We start from the raw sequence: 25,033 nt of genomic DNA on the forward strand, positions 1-25,033 counted from the left end.
CTATTTTCTAGAGCATCTTCTCTTTAGCCATCTCTGATTCTGATTTGTTATATTACTGCTGAAAGTTCTTAGCATCTCAGGCTTTAACCAGCTCTGGATTCTGATTTGTTATATTACTGCTGAAAGTTCTTCTTAGCATCTCAATCTTTAACTACCATTTACTGCTGAGTTTCTCAGCCTGTCACCTGTTTCTTACAAATCAGCAAGTGCTTCACGAGGAAAAACAACATAAATGTTGGACTTACTTCTCTAAGTTTATCTTCCTCTGGGAGCTTCGTCTCTCGAATCCCAGTTGCCTTAATATTACTTTCAACTTTACATTTTGTCCTTCTTTTATTGTAGTCCTTAATGGAAGAATTTTTATCTACTTTGTCATAGCCAAAGGTGGAAGCATGCACTTGACTTTTTGCAACCCAAACACTCTTTCCAAGTCAATACCTTCACCCTAAACTTGAATGTGTTAAGATGTTGGGTATGAGCAAATTTAGTTGGGCCTTTCATATCCGGATTGTAGCTTTTCTCAAATTTCCATGTGCTTCAACTATGTTGGAAAAGTTAATTGGCCATATAGACAGTCTTAATAGTAACTAAGTTTCATACCTTCTTCATATCCAATTCCTCACGATACTGTGTTTCAATCCAGAACTAGACTACATTATAAATCTTGCTATCACATGGAATTTTAATACTTTAAAAATGTTTAATTTCATCTTAAAATACAATAATCAACCTTCTGCTTTTATATCTGCAACTTGATCACATTTTCAATTTTGCTACATCTTCTCATGAATTTCAAAATGTTTCTTGATTATCCCATTTCCAATAAGCATCTAGTCTTCTTCCAAATTTAATTTCTATAATGATAAGCTTGTACAAAATGGTTACTAATTTTTTAAAAGGTCTTCATAATAGTTTGGAATGTCCTAACATAAATAAATTCCATGAAATTCCCTCTCTGCTCAAGGATATTGATTATTTACTAATAAAATCTCACCATCATGCTGACTGTTATTACACATTTTCCATCTTTGGCAATATCCAGCTTTACAAAGTTTTGGCTTACATTCTAAAACATTTTTATTAATATATAATAGTTGTACAGATCTTTGAGGTACATGTAATATTTTGATACGTGCAAAGAAAATGTAATGCTCAAATCAGTGTAATTGAGTTATCCATCACCTCAAATATTTACCTTTTCTTTGTGTTAGGAAAATTCCAATTCTTCTTTTCTAGCTTTTTTGAAATATACAATAAATTATTGTTAACTATTATCTTCCTGTGGTATTGTAGAATACTAGAACTTATTCCTTCTATCTAACTGTAATTTTGTACTCATTAATAAATGGTCAGTATCACAAATCATCAGGGAAATGCAAATTAAAACCAGTATGAGACATTGTCTTATCCTAGTTAAAATGGCTGTTACCCAAAATATTTAAAAGTAGCAGATGCTGGTGAGGATGTGGCAAAAGAGTAATTTTCATACCCTGCTGGAGGGAATGTAAAACAGCACAACTATGATGAAAAATAGTATAGAGTTTCCTTAAAAACAACTAAAAATAGAACTACCAGATGATCCAGCAACCCTGCTGATGGGTATGTACCAAAAAGAAAGGAAATCAGTATATCAAAGAGATATCTGCACTCCCCTATTTATTGCAATGCTATTCACAATAGCTAAAGTAAGTAATCAACCTGAGCCCATCATTGGATGAATGACTAAAGAAAATATAGAATAGATACAGAGTGGAATGTTATTCAGCCATAAAATATAATAAAATTATGTCATTTGCAGCAACATGGATGATATTGGTTGTCATTATGTCAAGTAAAACAAACCAGGCTCATAAAATCAAATATTGTATATTCTTATTCATATGTAGGAGTTAAAAATGTGGATCATATGCAGGTAGAGAGTAGAATGGTGGTTGCCAGAGGTTGGGCAAGATAGTGGGAAGTGAGGGATGAAAAGAACTATGTTTACATATTGAGCAAGTTTATCTAGATGCTATGTGCCAGTTCAAATTCCAGGAGTCTAATGATTTTATATGTTTGCGAAGAATGGAGGAACAGTTGAGACTATTATTGTGCTATAAAGTACAAATAAAATCAGGCACCACAAAAAATGCAAACAGATAACATTTAGAGAGAATTGATCAGATTTTAGACAATGAAATACAGATGGCATATAGGGGATAATCAACAAAGTTGATAAGAAAGGATAAAAAGGAACTCGTAGATATTCTGAAAAATTAGAATACGATCTTGGAATTTTAAAGTCAAAGAGTTCTATGCTTGGAGCGAAGACATCACCCTTATGGCATATTAGGATTAAATATCTTCATAGCAGTTCTTTAAGAAGACCATGACATTGTTGACAGAACAAAGTCTGTCTTGTTTATTTTTCTGTTTCTGTGTCCAACAAAATGTTCAAATCCTGTGTGGCACTTGGCACATATTGATTCTATTAAAGTAAAACATAATTCATCTATATTTAAATAAGATAGTCTACAACTTTATTTTCAAGCAGAGATTCACAAAGTTTACATTTCATGATTTCTATTATATTTTTACAAATATCCAAGATGGATAAATATGCAAACTGAGACTATTTTAGTAAAATTTAATTGTTCCACATTACCAAAGCTAAATGTATAAATTATGTTTTCACATCAAAAAAATAGGCACACGTTCTTCCTTGCTAAGAAAAATTATAAGAATGTTTAAATGCAGGAACTTGTCCTTCACCCCTTCTAGCAATGGAATATTAGATATATACTAAGCAGGTGTGAAAAGTAATGTAACATGTGTTTGTGAATCAGGGTTGGTTTGTGGCTATGCAACATATGATGTAAATAATAATGAAGTTTTTGAGTGTTCTTTATTATAAATAAAAATAAATTGTTATTTGGATACATATATATAGCTCTTCACCAGAAACAAAAATTTGAAAATCTGAAATAAGATTCTCTCTCATACAATTTACTAGTTGTATGAAATCAGGAGCTCTTAATCTCATAGTATCCCAATTTTCTCTATTTCTAAAATGAACAAAATGGCATCAATGATTGTGAGAATTAATTTAGGTAGTAATATAACTGGTCTAGTACAATATTTGGCACACATTAGATATATAAGAAAAGATTATGAAAGTAAAGGATGTTCCCAAAAATATTGAAAGCATGATTATTATTAGCAAATAAGTACTTAAACTTGGAAATAAGAACTACCTAGGGACATATTGAATAAGACAATAGATATGTTCATAGCCAGTAACATCTTAGATACTAGTTTATAAAACAATTTAGGGTACTAAAAATGAGTTACATATTAATATTTTGACAAAAAAAATAAGCTTTCCATATTTATTTTCTCAATTTAGTCAAAAGAAATTTTATTGATTTTCTTAGTATGAGAAAAGTATTGATTACATAGTATGGCTAAAAAGTGCTGAAATTATCTCATTATACATAACCTTAATAGTTTTACTTGAAGAGACATGTGCTCCTGACAAATATTATGTTTGTAGTCCCACCTGATCCATGGAACATATGTTCCAAGATCCCAAACGGATGCCTAAAATTAAAGATAGCACCCAATTCTATGTATGCCATGTTATTTTTCCTATACATACACACTTATGACAAAGCTTAACTTATGAATTAGGCACAGGAACAGATTAACAACAGGAATAATGAAATGAACAACTTTAACAACAAACTATAACAAAATTATGCCAGTGTCATATCTTTCTTTCAAAATACATTATACTGTACTCACCTATTTTTGGACCATGGTTCATCATGGTTAGCTAAAACCATGGAAAGCAAAACTGTGGACAGGAACTATTGTACTACAAAATGCCGTTACCAACAGTGGCCTTATATACAGTGATGTGGTCTAAAATTTTAACAACCTGCTTTCTGGTGGGGTGGTGGTTGGAGGTGGAAGGATTTTTGCTAGGTTCTATGGTGCAAATACTTCCACCATGGTCAATTTCTAGCTACTAATTGTGTCAGCTAGATCACAAATGTTCTGGCAATTTACCAAATGGCTCTCATGAAGTAGTATAAACCAGTTCCAGTGCATCACTGCTATATGTATCATGATAAAATGTCTAGCAGTTCATACTTACATCCTTTGAACTCCTGCCTCTCTCCCAATTTTAGTCTTTCTGACAACCATCTTTGACTTTCATTTATTTGCATAGTTACAGATTAATGATTATTTGATATTGTAGATTACCCAGAGGATTAGCATTAAGTTAAAAATAAATAAATTCATATAGAAAACAGTTGTGGTATTCCTATTCTAAGATCAACATTCAAAGTCAGTTTAGGTTGAGATATGGGATTGGAATTATTATTATTGTTGTTGTTGTTATTGAGACAGGGTCTCATTCTGTCACCCAGGCTGGAGCGCAGTGGTGCAATTTTGACTCAATGCAGCCTCAGCCTCCTGGGTTCTGTTGATTCTCCCACCTCAGCTTCCCAAGTAACTGGGACTACAGGCGTATACCACCACACTCAGCTAATTTTTGTATTTTTTCTTGAGATGGGTTTTCATCATGTTGTGCAGGCTGGTCTCAAACTCCTGGACACAAGGGATTTGCCCATCTCAGCCTCCCAAAGTGCTAGGATTACAGGCATGAGTCACCACCCCTAACTGGGATTTGAAATATTTTCTTAAAATTAATAATTTGGTTACATCATCAGAAGAAAGCAATTATGCAGGCATGATCTTTGAAACTAAAAAAAAAAAAAAAAAAAAAAAAACTTTTTTCTTAAATTTTATATTTCATGGCTGAGAATATAGAAAATAGTTAAATGAAGGATGATGAGACACTTATTAAAATAATAAACTGCTAATATTATACAAGAGGAGTTCCTACCACATGATTTTACCAAAATAGAAAAAAATTGAAATATAAAAAGTTCAAGAAAGACTATCCAGTCCAGTTTCTCTGTATAGAGAGTTCCAGGAACATGCCATGAGTAGCTTTTGTTTTTTTGCCATGATATGTGTTTGATGGTCCAACTTCCTAGCTTGAATGCAAAAAGTCACTGAAACAGAAGGCAGATCTCAAAGGGTTAGCTTGAGGGTGCCTGAGAATTGATAACAGAAGGAGTTCAATTTTGCACTTGGATTTTGTATCTTGGCACAGGATACTGTTTGTTCCTCTGGCCGTTTACAAGCTTGTATTTTTAATGTTCAATATCACTTTTTTTTTTAAATGGTACACTGGGGCAAACTATGAAGCAGGCCTTCTGTTCTTTAATAATGAAAACATAGTCTTTCCAAGAGATGGAAGTTTCCAGAGTAACTCAGAAGACTGACCACAAAGCCAGGCAGCTCTGTGGCCGTAGGCAAATGATCTTGCTTCATGTCTCTCCCTCATGATTCACATGAATGAACAGTGAGTATGCTGTTTCCTAAAGGGATCTGCATTGTTTTTCTTTAATTCCTATAATTCATTAATGTGGCATAATTGAATAGGACAATATTATTCTAGAATTATTTTCCAATCAATCAGAAATATGCATGCACTATAGGAATGCAGATTTACCCTAAATATGCATTATGAACATTATTCTACAAATTCCATTGAGTAATAAATATTCATTCTTATATGTTTTAGCTCAAATTTAATCTGACCTTGAGTTCTTATTAGGCTTTTATGAGAGAGGTTTCTGGAAATTGAGTCAACCTTAATTAGCTGAAAATTGGAGGAGATTTGCTAATTGCCAAGATGAGTATCACTGGACTTCCCAATCAAATCAGAAGTGATTCCTTGGAAATTGATAGTATCATTGTTCTCTGTCTCACATAATGTAAGAAAAACCTGATTAGGCCTGAGTATTATTTTGGTGACAAAAACCTCCATGCCCTATGCTTACTATAGAACTATCCCTTATAACGTCTTTCCATTCCTATGGTTCACAACGTCTATTCTTGAAGCACTAAGTCTTTAAGCACTAAGGTCATTACTTTCTACAGATCCTAATATGGTTTGGTCCCCATACAAATCTCATCTTGAATTCCCATGTGTCCTGGGAGGAATACAGTGAGGGGTGATTGAATCATGGGGCAGGTCTTTCCTGTGCTGTTCTCATGATAGTGAGTGACTCTCACAAGATCTGATGGTTTCTATAAGGAGGAGTTTCCCTGCATAAACTCTCTTTTCCTGCTGCCATCCATGTAAGATGTGACTTGCTCCACCTTGCCTTCTGCCATGATCATGAGGCTTCCCCAGCCACATGGAACTCCAAGTCCAATTAAACCTCTTTTCTTTGTAAATTGTCCAGCCTCAGGTATGTCTTTATCAGCAGGATAAAAACGGATTAATACAGTAAATTAGTACCAGGAATGGGATGCTGCTGAAAAGATACATGAAAATGTGGAAACTCTTTGGAAATGGGTAACAGGAAGAGGTTGGAAGAGTCTGGAGGGCTCAGAAGAAGACAGGAAAATGTGTGAAAGTTTGGAACTTCCTAGAGACTTGTTGAATGACTTTGATCAAAATCTTGATAGTGACATAGACAATAACTTCCAGGCTGAGGAGGTCTCAAATGGAGATGAGGAACTTGTTGGGAACTGGAGCAAAGGTGACTCTGATTATGTCTTAGCAAGGAGACTGATGACATTTTGCCCTGGCCCTAGAGATTTGTGGAACTTTGAACTTGAAAGAGATGATTTAGGGTATCTGGTGGAAGAAATTTCTAAGCAGCAAAGCAATCAAGATGTGACTTGGGTGCTGTTAAAGGCATTCAGTTTTATAAAAGGAAGCAGAGCATAAAAATTCAGAAAAGTTGCAGTCTGACAATGTGATAGAAAAGAAAACCCCATTTATTTTGAGAAGACATTCAAGCAGACTGCAGAAATTTTCATAAGTAAGGAGGAGCCAAATGTTAATCTCAAGATAATGGGGAAAATGTCTCCAGGGCATGTCAGAGGTCTTCACAGCAGCCCCTCCCATCACAGGCCTAGAGACCTAGGAGAAAATAGTTTAGTGGGCCAGGCCCAGGGTCCTCATGCTGTGTACAGTCTAGGGACTTGGTGCCTCTCTCCCAGCCATACCAGTTGTGACTAAAAGGGGCCAAGGTATTCCTCAGGCTGTTGCTTCAGAGGGTGGAAACCTGTAGCCTTGGCAGCTTCTATGTGATGTGGAGCCTGCAGGTACACAGAAGTCAAGAATTGAGGCTTTGAAACCTCCACCTAGATTTCAGAGGATATATAGAAATGTCTGGATTCCCAAGCAAAAGTTTGCTGCAGAGGAAGGGCTCTCATGGAAAACCTCTGCTAGCACAGTGCAAAAGGGAAATGTGGGGTGGGGTGGCCCCACACAGAGTCCCTACTGGGGCACTGCCTAATGGATCTATGAGAAGAAGGCTGTCGTCCTCCAGACCCCAGATTGTTAGATCCACCAACAACCTGCACCATGTGCCTGAAAAAGCTGCAGACACTCAATGCCAGTCCATAAAAGCAGCCAGGAGTGGGGCTATACCCTGCAAAGTCACAGGGACAGAGATACCCAAGACATCGGGAACCCACAGCTTACATCAGTGTGACCTGGATGTGAGACATGGAGTCAAAGGAAGTCATTTTGGAGTTTTAAGATTTGACAGCCCTGCTGGATTTTGGACTTGCAAGGGGCCTGTAGCCCCTTTGTTTTGGCCAATGTCTCCCATTTTAGATGGCTGTATTTACCCTATACCTGTATCCCTGTTGTATCTAGGAGGAAACTAACTTGCTTTGGATTTTACAGGCTGATAGGTGGAAGAGCCTTATTTCAAATGATACTTTCTACTGTGGACTTTTGAGTTAATGCTGAAATGAGTTAAGACTTTGCAGGACTCTTGATAAGGCATGATTGGTTTTGAAATGTGAGGACATGAGATTTCAGAGGAGCCCAGGGCAGAATGATATGGTTTGCCTGTTTCCCCATCCAGATCTTATCTTGAATTCTGACGTATTAGGGGAGGGACCCAGTGGAAGGTGATTGAATCATGGAGACAGGTCTTTCCCATGCTGTTCTTGTGATAGTGAGAGTCTCATGATATCTGATGGTTATTATAAGGGGAGAGTTTTCCTGCACAAACTCTCTTTTGCCTGCTGTCCTCCACTTAAGATGTGACTTGCTCCTCCTTGCCTTCTGCCATGATTGTGAGGCTTCCCCAGCCACATGGAACTGTAATTCCAATTAAACCTCTTTCCATTGTAAATTGCCCAGTCTTGGGTATGTCTTTATCAGCAGCATTAAAACAGACTAATACAGATCCCAGCTTGTTAACCTTAATTAACTCTCTCTTCCAATCTCTTTCTCTCTCTCTGTCTCTGTCTCTCTCTTTCTCACCTTTTCTCTATTTTCTTTATATCCTATTTTGCTGTCTTCAGATATACTTCCTCCTTGCCCTCTGTGCTGTTGCACAATTCCTACCATTAGCTAAGGCTTTGAAAAGCATGTGCTGGGAAAACAACTAGCTTAGATGTAATTTCTGCTTTTGACTTCTAATAAAATTAATCCTAAGGCAAAAGGGTAAACACAAATAAAGAAAGGGTACAAGGGAGTTGAGATATATTTGTGTATGGTACACTTGAATATATAGATGTATAGTTGAGTGACAGAGCATACAGATATTAAAACAGTATTAATAAATCATTAAATTTTATCACCTTAATCTACTTTTCAGTCATTATCCACTGTATTCTGAGATATGGAGCTGGCAGATATTAAATAAGTAATCCAAGTGGAGTGTAATGATGGTTCTGAAAAGGGAGAATGGAGAACTCTTCACAAGCCTGTTTCCCAGAGTAAATAATGTTTATATGATATAACATATAAAAAAACAATGAAAAGAGTGGCATTCTATTGCATGTTTCCAATCTTTTTAATGTCTGACTTCACAGAAGACAGGTAGATTCTCAAAGATTCTCAGATTCTCTAGAGAATAAATCAAATACAACATAGCTTCTGTATTCAATCTTTGCAATATTATATATCATATAGACTTTTAAAAATTTCACACTTGTGACTGAGAGCATAAAAGGAAAGTAAAATTTTAATACTGCTGTGGAAAAAATTTTGACCACAGGTACCTTCAGAAAACAGTACAGAGAAACCCAGGGATCCTAGTGCCATGATTTGAAAACCCCCCCAAAAATGGTAGAAAATATAAGGAGGTGGTTAGCTTTGCATGAATTCTCTGCAGGTTGCAAGAAATTAAAGACTCACTGCTAAAACATTCCTTTATTCATCCTGGGAAGAATCAGTCTTCCAAAAGAAAACACATTCTTCCTTCACATTCTTCACAAAATTTCACACTTTCTTCCACCTCGCTTTTACTGTCAAGTCTTCTCCCTTGAAATAAATCCATGTCTATTACAAGTGGAAGGATTTGAATGCTGCCACACTTATTAAATAGCATTATATCACTGACACCATTCATTTCTTTGAGCTTGACTAGATTTCCAATCTTGACAGCAAATCATCATAGAGCATTCACAATCAGTATTGCTACCTAAACCGTGACAGAAAAATTTGAGGATAGTTTAGTAGGAACACTTAAAGAAATGTGTGAGGATTTGATGGGAAGATTAAATGTCTTCTACTGAGATTTGAATAGGTAGTTTTACTAAAAATAATTATTCACAGTAAAATTGTAGAAGATAGTACTTATCTTTAACAGTGTGGAATGAATACAAAGGTATCAATTTGGTATATCTAGCTTGGGATTTAAAGCAGAAGTTACAAAAATTCTGGAAAAACTGCAAACCTTTTAACAAATAACTACTTGCCTCCAAGACCAGTATAATTCCAAAAGTTGGAAAAAAGTTACCGTTTTATGTAATATATCTATTCCAATAATTTTGTTAGTAATGGGGCAATAAGTTAAAACTGAGTGGTTGAAAGTGTTTCAATCTATATCAGTCTCAACTCTCAGATAGAGGTCAGAATTGAGAAATAATCAGGAGCAATTGATAAATAATTTCTTATCCCCATAATTTCTGAAAATAAGAGATTCAAAGCAACATCCTTGAATGATTGTCATTTATGTCTTCATTCAACGAACACTGATTCTTATTTGATACCAACTATTGTTTTAAATGAGAAATAAGATCTCCACTGCATCCTCAGTACCAAGTAAAGTAACAGGTAATTAATGAAAGTTTTTGTTTGTTTGTTTGTTTGTTTTGTTTTGTTTTGTTTTTGAGATGGAGTTTTGCTCTTGTGGTGCAGGCTGGAGTGCAGTGGTGTGATCTCCGCTTACTGCAACCTCCATCCCCTGGGTTCAAGTGATTCTCCTGCCTCTCAGCCTCCTGAGAAGCTGAGATTACAGCTGCCACCATGCCCAGCTAATTTGTGTATTTTTAATAGAGATGGGGTTTCACCATGGTGGCCAGGCTTGAACTCCTGACCTCAGGTGATCCACCCGCCTCAGCCTCCCAAAGTGCTGGGATCACAGGTGTGAACCAACACACCCAGCCAATAAAAGTATTTTTAATGATTGGAGAACAAATAAAATACAACATAGCTCACCCTCTCAAAAATTCAGGATCTATAAGAAGAAACAAAAGTATGTATACACTTGCATAAATGGTATAAATAAGAGTACATCAAAGCAAAGGAAATAGAGTAGGTAATTCTGTGTTTGAGAAAAATAGTATAGAAAGATTTCAAAGAGGAAGTGATAAATTTAAAAACCTTGAATAGTACATGATTAAAATTATTTTTGCAATTTAACAAGGGGATGTGGAATTAAAATGATGAGAACCAAAGTTATAAAAAATATATGGTATAAATAGGAAATTTTGACTTTCTAGTGTTGCATATTTGCATAATACAGAAAGTTTAGTGAAGCTGAAAAGTTGAAAAAGGCCAGCTGGGACCAGCTTAAATTCCACTGTGAACTTTGAACAGTACTAAGTAGGTAGTGGGAATCCACTGAAATCTTTTAAGCAAGGAAGTGACAAGATTGGATGTATGTGCTAGAAAGATGACTCAGATAACCTGGAAGGTTGCATGGCAGTTGAGATGAAAAGTAATTGTGGTGGGCATTAATTAGTTTAATTTTGCTCCCAAATGCCTGAAATCCCTATGATTATAATTCAAAGGAAAGCCAGAGGGATATCCTTTCTCTCCACGGTCTGACATCTCAGATGAGAGCCCATGTCCCAGTTTTGAAAATCAGATGATTCTACTAGAGTAAGTAATACGCAGGCGAATGTTCACAACAGGGCACTAAGTATAGTCAGTTTCCAGCGGTGATGGTGGCCTTTTGACAGCAGTGGCGATGGATCCAGCTATCGTATCTCAAATGTATCTGTAGGATGAATTTGCTTATGATTTCTATGGCTTAGCTTTCTTTGGTTCCTGGTTGTTTCCTGAGATTCTCTCTAATCTTTCCATTTAGTCTGTGAAGTATCCCAGATTTTTTCAATTTATTTATTTTTGCCTGTTTGTTTTATTTTGCCAGGATGGTTTTCAACTGCTTGGAACCAAGAACACTTTCTCACTGTTAACAGGTGGGCAATTCATTTAAATAATCAAGCTCAATACTTCAAAACCTCTTAGTTCACTTATGGCTATAACATGCTTCCAAATAGACTCTATTTCATTGATCTGTTTTAACCTTTTCTCTCACTGTCACTAGAAATAATGTTGCCTATTGTAGCTACTTGAAGTGTGATGTAAGCACCATCAGCATTAGCACCCCCTAGGATATTGAAAATTCAGAATCTCAGGCAATTTATAGCCTCAGAAGTATACTGATATAGGAAGATTATTATCTGATGATTCTCATAAATATATTGCAAACAGATTAAACCCCACATAGAGACTGTAAGTATGAAATCTTGTGGGGGAAAATGATATATTTAAACTTGTGTAACTTGAATGTTTTGGACTGAACATATATACCAGAAAAGAAGGAAGTCTTGAGTAAAAAGGTAAACACTCGGTAATGTCCTCAGAGATGGCAGCAATTTAATAAACATCAACAAATTTATCCAAATTAGTTTCCAAGCGTGCTTTTAATTAAATGGAATACCAAATTTAAAATGTTTGATGAACAAAGTCCACTTAAAAAATCAGCTTATGATTAGTCTTTGAAATACTTTTCAAGGGCATATTTCATACAACACTATAATTATGTATTTATGCACCTCTCTGGCCTAGTAGACATTAAGAGACATTAGTAGTAGAGACATTACCTTACTTATATTTTAATACTTTAGCCCAGAATTTTCAGAGATCTAGAAATTGGCCAATAAGTATTAATTGGAGGAAAACTGTTATTTTCCCCTCATTTTTTGCTTTTGTGATAATGTTTTGATAACAATGCATAAAAAACTTGATAAGATAATACCCCTGCTTCTCAGCATCTAAGACATTCATAATTGTGTATCAGCTACTATTAAACAAGTACAGTGTATGAAAATTGGTGTATTATTTCTGTTTCTGGATTTAGTTTTTCAACCAGAGTTAGTGAGTTCCTCATTCACAGAAAGCCCAATGTTTTCAATGTTCCTTTCAAAATTCATGTTGAAATTTAGTCCCTAATGTGGCAGTACTGAGAAGTAGAGTTTTTAGGAGGTGATTGGATCATGATTACTCTGCCTTCATTAATAGATTAATTCATGGATTGATGGCTTCATGGATTAATGGGTCATTATGGGAGTAACTGGTGGTTTAATAAGAAGAGAAAGAGAGATTTGAGATTGCATGTGACCACTTTGAGCCTCCTTGCCGTTTGACGTCCTGCACCACCTTGGGACTTTTCCCTGAGTCCTCAACAGTAAGAAGGCTCCCACAAGATATAGACCCTCAATGTTACAGCCTCCATAACTGTAAGAAATAAATTATTTTTCATTATAAATTACTCAGATTCTGGTATTCTGTTGTAAGAAATATAAAATGGACTAAGACACCCAATATGGTTTATACAAAAAATAGTTTTCTAGTTTCCTTTGAAAAGAGTTAAAAACTAGTGGATAAAGTCAGTGTAATAAACCATTTGGTAATGCCTTTATTTTCAAGGATCAGAAGGCTGTATTAGTTTTATCATAATAGTCATGAATCATTCTGAATTCTTATTTTATAAAACATGGGTTACATACATATTAATGGGTTTGTATGTTATGAGGAGCACATATTATGTCTTACTATATACATAGAGACCTAATTTAACTATCTACATAATCAAATGTTCACTAGCATGATATTCTAAATGCGGTTTTTACTATATTAATGTTTTTATTTGCATTTATAGATATTCCAACATTTTACAATGCGGTTTACTTTATTTTCATTGTAATAAATCTTTTTGCCAACAATAAGATATCACGTACAGTTTATGTTTTCATTTATGAAGAATGATTTAATTTAGAAACATATAAAAGGTTAGGGCTTGGAGTTCATTAATCCTGAATATGAGCATTTGGACAAACTATCTCAAAAATTAGTTTTTGAAGAACCTAAACCATATAATGTATACTAAGACTTTTTTTGTGATTTTGTATCTTTGATAGCAAGGGTAAAGTTTTCCTTGAAAGGCTGGCAATTTATTTCATGGAAAAATACATGGTAGGCAAAATGCTATAAGAATAATGTGCTGTTTTGCCTCTTTGGCAACATATTTAAAAGTGAGTGCTGTCATTGTATTACATATCGATGCATTAGGCAGACTGATTCTTTGCATGAAGATGTCTAATTTAGGATGCAGATGGCACTTACCTTGTACAGTTTTCAGTGGGAGCACAACATTGCTTTATCAGCAAACCCATTTGGACAAGAAGTTGTTTGCAGGGCAAAGTTCCTTTCACTTACATTCTAAAAGAATGTTTTGCTTTAAATCCATATTGACTTTGCTAACATTGAAAAAGTATTAAATAACTTATGAGCTTGTTTGCATGAGTTAAGTCATTAACCTTTTTTCCAGAAAGTAAATTTACAATTAAAAATGACTCATGTATTTTTTGTTTCTGAGAACAACCAAGAGAAGTTGCAACGATCCACACCAAAAATAGAAAGAATTTTATAAGCTCATGTTTCTACAGATATTACAAGAGCATCTGTGGTATATTGGAAATGATACTGGTTCTGCCGTCTCACAAGCCTTTGCTGATAATCTCTTTGTGTCACTTTCTAATTTCAGCAAACAACACAATCTCTCTGAAGTTTTGATTGTTCAGTAAATACAATGGAATTAGTAATCCTTATTTTGTAGGATTATCCTGCTGGTCATGTGTATAACATCCTCCATAGTTTGGATGCTAATTTAAAAAGCTTGCAAGAGACTCAATTTATCTTGACTATTCCAGTGCAGTTTTTATTAAGGGTAATTGGTTTTGGAATTATGTTTATTCTAAGAAAATATTAGTAAATAAATAAATAGAGCATATTTTTTAATCATACAATTTCTCCCACCGTGATATTTTAATCTCTGAATGATAGCACTATGTTTTATCACAGTTTATTTCCATGTCTGCCTCTCTCTGTAGATTATAAGCATAATAACTGAAGGTTAATAAATAATTTTATTGTTATGTCATAAGTTCTTGACATAAGATACTGTTTCAGTTAATATTATTGCCTTTAAAGAAACTTTTTTTTCTTACTTTTATCATTAGGGTTTAGCAAAATTTTAAGACACAAGAAAAGAAAAACAAAAACAAAACTTTCTGGAAAAAAAACCTGAATCGCTAATTGTTTTAATTGCTAAAACTTTCCTCAGAACTTTCCACTTAAATGCTGTATTTAGACAATGAAAAGTGTTCTTGAAAGGAAGTACACACACTAGCACACAAAAGGGATTTATTTCTTCAGTTGAAATTTTTGCAAGTTCAATCTGAGAAAACACCCGTTCTTTCACTATTATGCATAAATCTTACCAGTTAGGGATATGAGTAGGAAACTCTATTTTCAAAAAGAGATTGAAGACTTGTAGGTTAGAAATATAGATAGAAAAGAAAGTGATGATAATTTAGTATGAGATTTTGTGAGTTAGAGAAAGTTTATTGTGTACAAAATGCCCTTAAGTAGTTGATATGTATTCAGCAAAATTACATTGCCTCCTAACATGGTTTGGATCTGTGTCTCCACCCAAATGTCATTTTCAGTTATAATCCTCAATGTTCTAGGTAGGACCTGGTGATAGGTGATTGGATCCTGAGGGAGAATTTCTCATGATTGGTTTAGTACCATCCCTTGGTACTATCCTTGCAATAGTGCATGAGTTATTGGGAAACCTGGTCACTGAATGTGTTTGTCACCTTCTCCATCTCTCTCTTGCTCCTCCTCTGCTCATGTGACATGACTATTCCCTCTTAACCTTCTGCCATGATTGTAAGTGTCCTTAGGCCTCCGCAGATGCTAGCATCATGTTCTGTGTACAGCCTGCAAACCCATGAACCAATTAAACCTCTTTTTTTTTTTTTTTTTTTTTTGGAGACGGAGTCGATTACCCAGTGTCAGGTTGATATGGTTTGGCTGTCCCCACCCAAATCTCATCTTGAATTGTAGTTCCCATAATTCCCATATGAGGGAGCCAGTGGGAGGAATTGATTCATGGAGATGAGTTTTCCCCTGCTGTTCTCATGATAATGAGTAAGTCTCCCAAGATTTGATGGTTTTATAAAAAGAAGCTCCTCGACACATACTCTCTTGCCTGCCACCATGTAAGACATGACTTTGTTCCTCCATTGCCTTCCACCATGATTGTGAGGCCTCCCCAGTCATGTGGAACTGTGAGTCCATTAAGCCTCTTTTTCTTTACAAATTATCCAGTCTCAGGTATTTCTTCATAGCAGTGTGAAAAGGGATGGATACAGAGGTATTCATACAATGTGAGAGTGGATCTTCCCTGGAATATACCTTCCCTGGAAGAAGTTAAGAAAGGACCACAGAATTCTAGGTGGTCTAGGTAGAACCACCTGTCATTTAGTATTCAGGACATTGAAGCTCTAGTGTGGTCCCAGAGCTAGGAGGGAACATCAGGAATGCTAGTACTTTGAATGCTAGTACATCAATTTCCTAGATGTCATACCACACAAGGAGTTAAGCAACAGTCTCAGAGTTCTGAATACTTTTAACAAGGTCCACACCATTCCTTCCCTAAAACAATCTCAACCAATTATCTCTGAAACTATGTGTAAGAATAATATTTAATCCTTTGATCACTATGTCAGTTCTATCAAAATATACTGGATTACCAATTTGTTCTATATAACCTCTGTTGTCTATCCTCCAAAGGTGCTGACCCCATCTATTACAGTTTTTGTGCTCCTAACATTCATTTAATGTACTTTCTGGAACTCTTGAAATCTTCAGCTTTCCAACTCAATGTATTTTTCTATATCTTCTTGCTCTAACACAAATTGAGTGGCTCCTTGTGCACCCTGACCTTCATATCACGAGACTTGGGTGATATAGTTGGGTACATTTCTTGCATTTCACTATTATTTCCAGGATTTTCTCCCTCATTCCACCCTAAAAAACTAAAAGTTTTTAGCAAATTAAGCCACTCAATTCTACCTTGCATTCCTCCAAAGTCTCTTCAACTACAACTTCTGATTCCTTGAAGATATTAAATCCTGGCTCACTGCCACTCTGTGTAATCACTCCTGTCATAATTTTCAGTAATTTAAATATCCATGTGGATTATATCTCCAATAATTTAATCTCTTTGTCTCAATGATCTCTTTCAATAACTTGATCTCTTTGTCATCAATGATCTCATCTAACTCCCTTCCTAAGCAATGCATTCCTATGTTCGTCCTACACAACTACCTTAATCTCATTCTTACTGTAAATTCAGTTTCAAACCCCTTAATCTCTAACCATAGATTCTTAATAGCTCATTGATTTAAATACTTCAACTCCAATAATATTTTCACACCAAAAATTCTAATTCACTGCCTTTCAAACCTCTGATCTCTTACTTCCCTCATTTTTAGCTTGAAGCAAAATTAATTATTATAATTACTTCCTCTCACACTTTAGTTCCCTTGGTCCTTTTTTGCTATTTCTTATTCACTCATAAAAACCATAACTTTAAAAAAACATAATCATGCTGACTCTTACCACTTTGAAATCATAACTACTAACCTTAAGTTGATCTTTAATAATGTCAGCAATCTTTTTATTTTTAAGTGACTATAAATGTATTTAATTCTATTTTTTAATGTCATTTTACTGTCTGACCTCAATAGCAGCAGGTTGTACAGCATGATTGACTTTTCTGTCTTTTATGAAATGATTTACTTCAATTTGTCTAAGAAAATCAAGTGAAATTATTATTCTTTAGAATTTTAAGACATATAAGCTTTCTTTCTTAATTTCAATTTTTATTTTAGATACAAGGAGCACATGTGAAGATTTATTACATGGAAATATTGCATGATGTTGAGGCTTGATGTACTAATCCTGTCACCATGGTGGTGAGTGTTGTTTGAATAGGTAGTTTTTTAACCCAAGCCCCCTGCTTTCACCCTCCAATAGTCCACAGTGTCTGTTATTCCCATATTTATGTCTATGATATGCCCAATGCTTAGCTCTCACTTATAAATAAGAAGATGTACTATTTTCTTGGTTTTCTGCTCCTACATTAATTTACTTAGAATTATGACCTCTAGTACTATCCATATTGCTGCAAAGACATTTCATTCTTTTTTTATGGCTGTGCAGTTTTCCATAGTGTATATATACCACATTTTCTTTATCCACTCTATCATCGATGGCCAACCAGGTTGACTCTATGTCTTTGCTATTGTGACTAGCACAGCAATGAAAATACGAATTCATGCGTTTTTGCTAGAATGATTTTTTTTCCTTTTGGGTACATACCCAGTAATGGGATTGCTGGGTTGAATGGTAGTTCTATGTTATTTGAGGAAGCTCCAAATTGGTTTCCACAGTGGCTGGGCTAATTCACATTCCTATGAATGATGTGTAAGCATTCCCTTTTCTTGGCAACATCTTACATTTGTTGTTTTTGACTTTTTAATAATATCCATTCTGACTGTTGTGAGATGGTATCTCATTGTGGTTTTGATATATATATTTCTCGGATTACTGGTGATGACGACCATTTTTTTCATATGTTTGTTGGTCACTTGCATGGTTTCTTTTGAGAAGTGTCTGTTCATGTCTTTTGCCCATCTTTTAACGAACTTATTTGTTTTTTTGCTTGTTGATTTAAGTTACTTAGAGATATTGGATGTTGGATATTTGTTGGATGCATACTTTGTAAATACCTTCTCCCATCTGTAGGGTATCTGTTTGTTTAGTTGACAGTTTCTTTACTGTGCAGAAGCTCTTTTGTTTAATTAGGTTTCACTTGTCAATTTTGTTTTTTCTTGCAATTGTTTTTGGGGACTCAGTAAAAAATAATTTGCCAAGGCCAAAGTCAAGAAGATTATTTCCTAGGATATCTTCTAGGATTTTTGTAATTTGAGGTCTTACATTTAAATCTTTAATACATTATGCATTAATTTTTTGCATATGGTGAAAGGTAGGGATCCTGCTTCATTCTTCTGCATGTGGCTAGCCAGTTATCCCAGCATCATTTATGGAACAGGAAGCCACTTCCACACTGCTTGTTTTTGTCAGCCTTGTCAAAGATCAGAGAGTTGTATGTGTGTGGCTTTATTTCTGAATTTTCTATTCTGTTTTATTGGTCTATATGTCTGTTTTTGTACTAGTATCCAGCTGTTTTGATTACTGTGGCTTTACAGTATAATTGGAAGTCAAGTAATGTGATGCCTCCAGCTTTATTGTTTTTGCTTAGAATTGCTTTGACTATTTGAGCACCTATCTGGTTCCATTAGAATTTTAGAATAGTTTTTTTTTTTTTTTAATTCTGTGAAGATAACGTTCAAAATTTGATAGAAATAGCATTGAATTTGTACATTGCTTTTGGCAGTTTGATCATTTCTACAATATTGATTCTTCCAATCCAGGATCATGGAATGTTTTTGCACTTATTTGGCATGTCTCTGATTGCTTTCTGCAGTAGCTTGTAGCTCTCCCTGTAAAGATCTTTCACCTCCTTGGTAGCTGTATTCCTGTTTAGTTTGTTTTCTTCGTGACTATCATAAGTGTGTTTTTTGTTTGTTTGTTTGTTTGTTTGTTTTTGAGATGGAGTCTTGCTCTGTCACCCGAGCTGGAGTGCAGTGGTGCAGTGTCGGCTCACTGCAGCCTCTGCCCCCTAGGTTCCAGCGATTCTCCTTCCTCAGCCTCCTGGGCAGTTAGGATTATAGGCACACACCACCATGCCCAGATGATTTTTGTATTTTTAGTTGAGACAGGGTTTTGCCATGTTGACCATGCTGGTCTCAAACTCCTGACTTCAGGTGATCCTCCTGCCTCAGCCTCCCAAAGTGCTAGGATTACAGGTGGCAGTCAGCACGCCAGGCCACGATTGTGTTCTTGATTCCACTCTCAGTCTGGATGTTGTTGGTGTATAGAAATGCCACTAACTTCTGTGCGTTGATTTTGTATTCTGAAACATTACTAAAGTCACTTGTAAATTCTAGGACTCTTTTGGCAGAGTGTTTAGGATTTTATAGGTATAGAATCATATTAGCAGTGAAGAGATAAAGTTTGACTTCTTCTTTTCCTATATGGTTGCCTTTTATTTCTTTCTCTTGCCTGATCGCTGTGGCAAGGAGTTCGGAGTGGTGAGAGTGGGCATTCTTGTCTTACTCCAGTTCTCAAGAGGAGTGGCTCAAGATTTTGCCTACTCAGCATGATGTTGGCTGTGGGTTTGTCATAGACAGCTCTTATTATTTTGAGGTTCCTTCCTTGCATAGTCTTTTGAGGGTTTTTATCATGAAAGAATATTGAATTTTATCAAAAGCTTTTCTGTGTCTATTGAGATGATCATATAGTTTTTGGTTTTGATTCTGTTTATATTGTAAATTACATGTATTGATTTGCATGTTTAGCCAGTGTTGCATCCCAGGAATAAAATCTACTGTACTGTGGTGTATTAACTTGTTCATGTGCTGCTAGATTTGATGTGCCAGTATTTCACTGAGAATTTTTGCACCTATGTTCATGAAGAGTATTGGTTGTAAGTCTTCTTCATTTTGTTGTGTCTCTGCCAGGATTTGTTATCAGGCTGATGCTAGCTTTTTAGAACAAATTAGGGAGGAGCCCCTCCTCCTTCCAATTTTTGGAGAAGTTTGAGTAAGATTGGTATCAGTTCTTTATATATCTTGTAGAATTTGGCTGCAAATCTATCTAGTCCCGGGGTTTTTTGTTTTTTTTTTTTTTCTTTTTTTCTTTTGATTGGTAGGTTCTTCACCACTGATTCAATTTCAGAAGTTGATATTGGTCTATTCAGGTTTTAATCTTCTCCTGATTCAATCTTGGGAGTTTGTGTGCTTCCAGAAATTTATACATTTTCTCTAGATTTTCTAACATGTATCCATAGAGTTGTTCATAGTAGTCTCTGAGGATCCATTATATTTCTGTAGGATCAATTGTAACATCATCTTGTCATTTCTGATTGTGCTTATTTGTATTTTCTCTTTCTTTTTCTTTGTTAATCTAGCTAGGGGTATATCAATCTTCTTTAAAAAAAAAAAAAAAACAAAAAACTCCTGGTTTCATTTGTATTTTGTATTCACTTGTACATCTCATTTTTATTAACTTCTTACCTAATTTTAGTTATTTCTTTTCTTATACTAGCTTTGAGGTTGGTTTGTTCTTCCTTTAAGTGCAATGCTAGATTGTTCATTTGAAACCTTCTAACTTCTTGATAAAGGCATTTAGGGCTATATAATTTTTTCTTAACATTGTTTTGACTGCATTTGAGAGATTTTGGTAGTTGTGTTCCTGTTTTCATTGACATCAAAGAATTATGCTTATTTCTAACTTAATTTTGATATTTGGCCAGGAGATACTCAGGGGTAAGTTGTTTAATTTTAATGTGTTTGTGTAACTTTGAGGGATGTCCTTGGTATTTGTTTCTACCTTGATTGCACTGTAGTCCAAGAGTGTGCTTGGTATGATTTCTCTTTTTTTAAGTTTATTGAGGCTTTCTTTATGACTAAGTATGTGGTCAGTCTTTGAATATGTTCCCTGTGCAGATGAGAAGAATGTATTTTCTTCTGTGGTTGTTGGGTGGAGTGTTCTGTAGATGTCTACTATGTCCAATTGAGTTTAAGTTTAGAGTTTCTTTCTTAGTTTTTTGCCTCAATGATCTGTCTAACACTGTCAGTTGAGTACTGAAGTCTTCCACTATTATTGTATGGTTGTCTAGGTCTTTTTATAGCACCAAGAGAAAAGTTTTATCAATCTGGGTGCTCTAATGTTGAGTGATTATATATTTAGGATAGTTAAGGCTTCTTGTTGAATTGTATCTTTTATCATTATGTAATTCCCTTCATTATTCTTAACTTTTATTGGTTTAAAGTCTGTTTTATCTGATATAAGAATAGACATGCCTGCTCTTTTTGTTTTCTGTTTGTATGGTAAATCTTACTCCACCCTTTGACTTTGAGCCCGTGTGTGTCATTACATTTGAGATGGGTCTTTTGAAGACAACAGATGGTTGGATCTTGTGCTTTTATCCCTTAAAGTCACTCTGTGTCTTTTAAGTGGGGGCATTTAGTCCATTTACATTCAAGGTTAGTATTGATATGTGTTATTTTTATCCTTCCATTGTATTATTAGCTGGTTGTTATGCAGACTCGATTGTGTAATTGCTTTATAGTGTCTGTGGACTATGTGCTTAGGTGTGTGCTTTTGTGTTAGCATGTGTCATTCATTTGAATTCATGTTTAGCACTCCCTTATGAACCACTTGGAAGCCAGGTCTAATTGAAATGAATTGTCAGAGAAGGATTTTATTTCTTCTTCACTTATGAAGCTTAGTGTGGCAGGATATGAATTGCTTGGTTGGAATTTCTTTTCTTAATGGATGCAGGAAATAGGCCCCCAAACTCTTCTGGTTTGTAAGGTTTCTGCTAAGAGGGCTGCTGCTAGGCTGATAGGGTTCTCTGTGTAGGTTACCTGTCCCTTCTCTCTAGCTGTCTTATTTTATTTTTTATTTTGCATAGACCTTGGTTAATCTGATGACTATGTGTCTTGGGGATGGTTATTTTGTATAGTATCTGGCTGGGGTTCTCTGCATTTCTCAGATTTTCATATAATCCTCTTTAGTGAGATTAGAGAAATGTTCATGGACGATACTCTTAAGTATATTTTCCAAGTTGTTTATTCTGTCTTCTGCTCTCTCTGAAATGCTGGTGAGTTTAGATATGGTCTGTTTACATAATCCCATATTTCTGGGAGGTTTTGTTCTTTTTTCTTAATTTTTTCCTTACTTTTGTCTGACTGAGCTAATTCAGAGAACTTGTCTTTGAGCTCCGAGATTCTCTCCTCAGCTTAGTCTGTTCTCCTGTTAATACTTCCAATTGTATTATGAAATTCTTGTAGTGAATTGTTCAGCTCAAGAAGCTGAGTTTGAGTCTTTCTTAAAATGGGAATTTTGTCTTTCAGCTCTTGAATCGTTTTACTGTATTTCTTGGTTCCTTGGATTGAGTTTCAACTTTCTCTTAGATAGTGATGAGGTTCTTTGTCATTCAGATTCTGAATTCCACGTCTGTCATTTCAGATAATTTAGTCTTGTTAAGAACCCTTCCTGGGGAGTTAATGGGCTTATTTGGAGGCATAGGGGCATCTGGCATTTTGAATTGCCACAGTTCTTGTGCTGATTCTTTCATCTGGGAGGGCTGACATTCCTTTTATTGTGGAATAAATCAACTGTAGTCTATTGACCTCATTTCTGGAAGTTTTCAGATGACATAAGCTCTGTACAGGGTCTTTGTTGTAAAATTCTTGCTCTTGGGTTTGCAGGGAAAGAGTTAGTAAAGTGATTTCTGCTTTTGTAATTGGGCTGTGATCCAGGAGATGGTGCTTGAGAGCAATGGGCAGTAGATAGGCTGTTACCCAGTAATGTGGTTTATTTGTGTATCTTCATGTTTGCAGCTGTGTTTTGCAGTGCAAGGGGGAGAGAGGTGACCTCCATCACCAAGTTTGCTCCTGGGCCTTGGGAGATCACTCCAGTCACTGGTGCTGTGCCTGATATATATACATGCTTTTGTTGTTGTTAGGTCTTTTGGGCCAAAGGGCTCCTTTGGGGAGAGGTCTGACAGGAAAATAAGCTACATCTTTACTGGAGTAACTCTGGAGGGAAGTACGGCTTGGCCCCACACCGACTTCTGAACCTGTGCAACACGGCCCTCTCAGTTTTCTGAGAGTGTGGGCTCCTCCCCCTTTCAAGTGCTAAGCACAGATCCCAGTTTGGCACTCATAAGCTGCAGGTCACAGTACTGGGGTGCGAGAACATGCTGACTGCTTCTTCCTCTGGTTGCTTGGGGTTGGGTTCCAGGTGCAGTGTGGGATCTGAAGGGTTCCCAAGCTGCTAGGATGCACTCAGGTGAAACAAAGCACCTAGGCTGGGCAGCAGAGGCTGCACTGGGTGCGCATTCTTACGGAGTGGCCAGGCAAGGACCATGGGAGGTGCTGGTAAACAAACAGGTCTGTAGGACAGATGTGCCTCAGTCCTATGAGGAAGCTGGTCTTGCTTTCTCCCTGGTTGCTAGCTGGGGCCAGGACCTCTAAGTGGGTGGGAGGCAGGGAGCCCTCGTGGGTGGGCACTCATGCCCACTCTCTGCCAGAACTGACCTGTTCTCAAAGATTCTCAGCTCTCTGACTACTGCAGTTCCATATTCATCTAATACCTTCATCTAATATCCATGGATATCCCCTTGCCATCTCACATGTCTGTGGGGATGTGGGATCTTCTGTAGCTAGGATCCCAGAGGTCCGTGGTAAGAGTGGGCAGTTCTCCAGTCATTTAACTCACCCCTTCCCCAAGCACCATCCAGTCACCCCATATAGGGTCCTCTGCTTCCTCCCTTTTTAGCCTTAGCAAATGGATCTTTTCTCCATCAATGTTTTGCATGTTCTCTCCAAAAATCTGTTCAAATTTTGTTGGTGTAGTGACAATCACGGTCTTTCTGTAGAAAGAGGTTTCCAGCTGCATCTAGTTAGCCATCTTGGAGAAAGTCCCAATGTCAACAATCTTACTGCGTTTGCCTATTTCAGTCCCACTTCCATGCTCTTAGATTTCAATTTTATGAGTTCTTTAGTCATATTAAACAGCAATTCCTCCTACTCAAACCTCAAACTTCTTTGATGACCTAGTGTCTCTTGAAGCGTGAAATGCACATTTGAACAGCTCTTTCCTAAGCTCAAATCCTTGAATACTCATCTACTTAAATCTATGTTTACTCTTGAAGTATACCCTTATTATAGATAAACTGTCCTTGATGTTAACTAAAGCACATGTGTATTAGATCTATGTGACCTAGGTCTGTGTGTACTAGATCCCATCTTCTAATGTATTTTTAAAGAATATTTCACCTGTAATTCTCCCACTTAATTTGAATCACCAATTTTCACTCCCAGTTGGATCATTTTTATTAGAATATAAACATATACTGCATTCTGCATTAAAACATTTAAAATGTTCTTGATTTTATAATTTTCTCTAACCTACTACCCTATTTCTCAGCGTGCATATACAGAAAAATTTGTTGTCCTGCTTCTTTCCATCATTCTTTTCTAAAGTTTTGAATTTAGAAATTACTAAATTTAACATAAATAAAATTAGAAAAAAAATATTTATCTTAAATAATTTTAGCACAAACCAGCTTATAACTACTATGCAAGTCAGGAAATAGAACCTTGCCTGACTTTCAGAAGTCTTTCATAATACTCCCTCAATGACAAACTCTTCTTTCTGTCCTAAGACTAATTGCTATTTCACTCTAATGGCATTTTTACATTTTTGCCACAGTTTCCTATTCTTCTTGAATCATCTTCAAACTAGGTTTGTCCTCGCATGCTATATAAATGTTCTTTTGAAATTTACCAATGACCTACATGTTGCTAAACCAAGTGAATCCTCCTCTAAGTAACTAGATCAGTATTTGACTATTAATATATATATCTCATT

General features: G+C 35.8%; 1 long non-coding RNA gene across 4 annotated transcripts in view; it reads left to right on the forward strand.

Annotated features, from left to right (window-relative positions):
* The window catches only part of LOC105482644 (uncharacterized), a 90,718-nt gene that overhangs the window by 61,078 nt on the left and 4,607 nt on the right, over positions 1-25,033 (forward strand). For all 4 annotated transcript variants that reach the window (XR_011609223.1, XR_987738.2, XR_011609225.1 and 1 more), the window contains 2 exons: positions 11,478-11,526; positions 17,356-17,439. This is a non-coding gene — a long non-coding RNA (uncharacterized lncRNA). The remainder of the gene's footprint in view (positions 1-11,477; positions 11,527-17,355; positions 17,440-25,033) is intronic.

This window comes from Macaca nemestrina, chromosome 1, assembly GCF_043159975.1.
Source record: "Macaca nemestrina isolate mMacNem1 chromosome 1, mMacNem.hap1, whole genome shotgun sequence".
Lineage (NCBI taxonomy): Eukaryota > Metazoa > Chordata > Mammalia > Primates > Cercopithecidae > Macaca > Macaca nemestrina.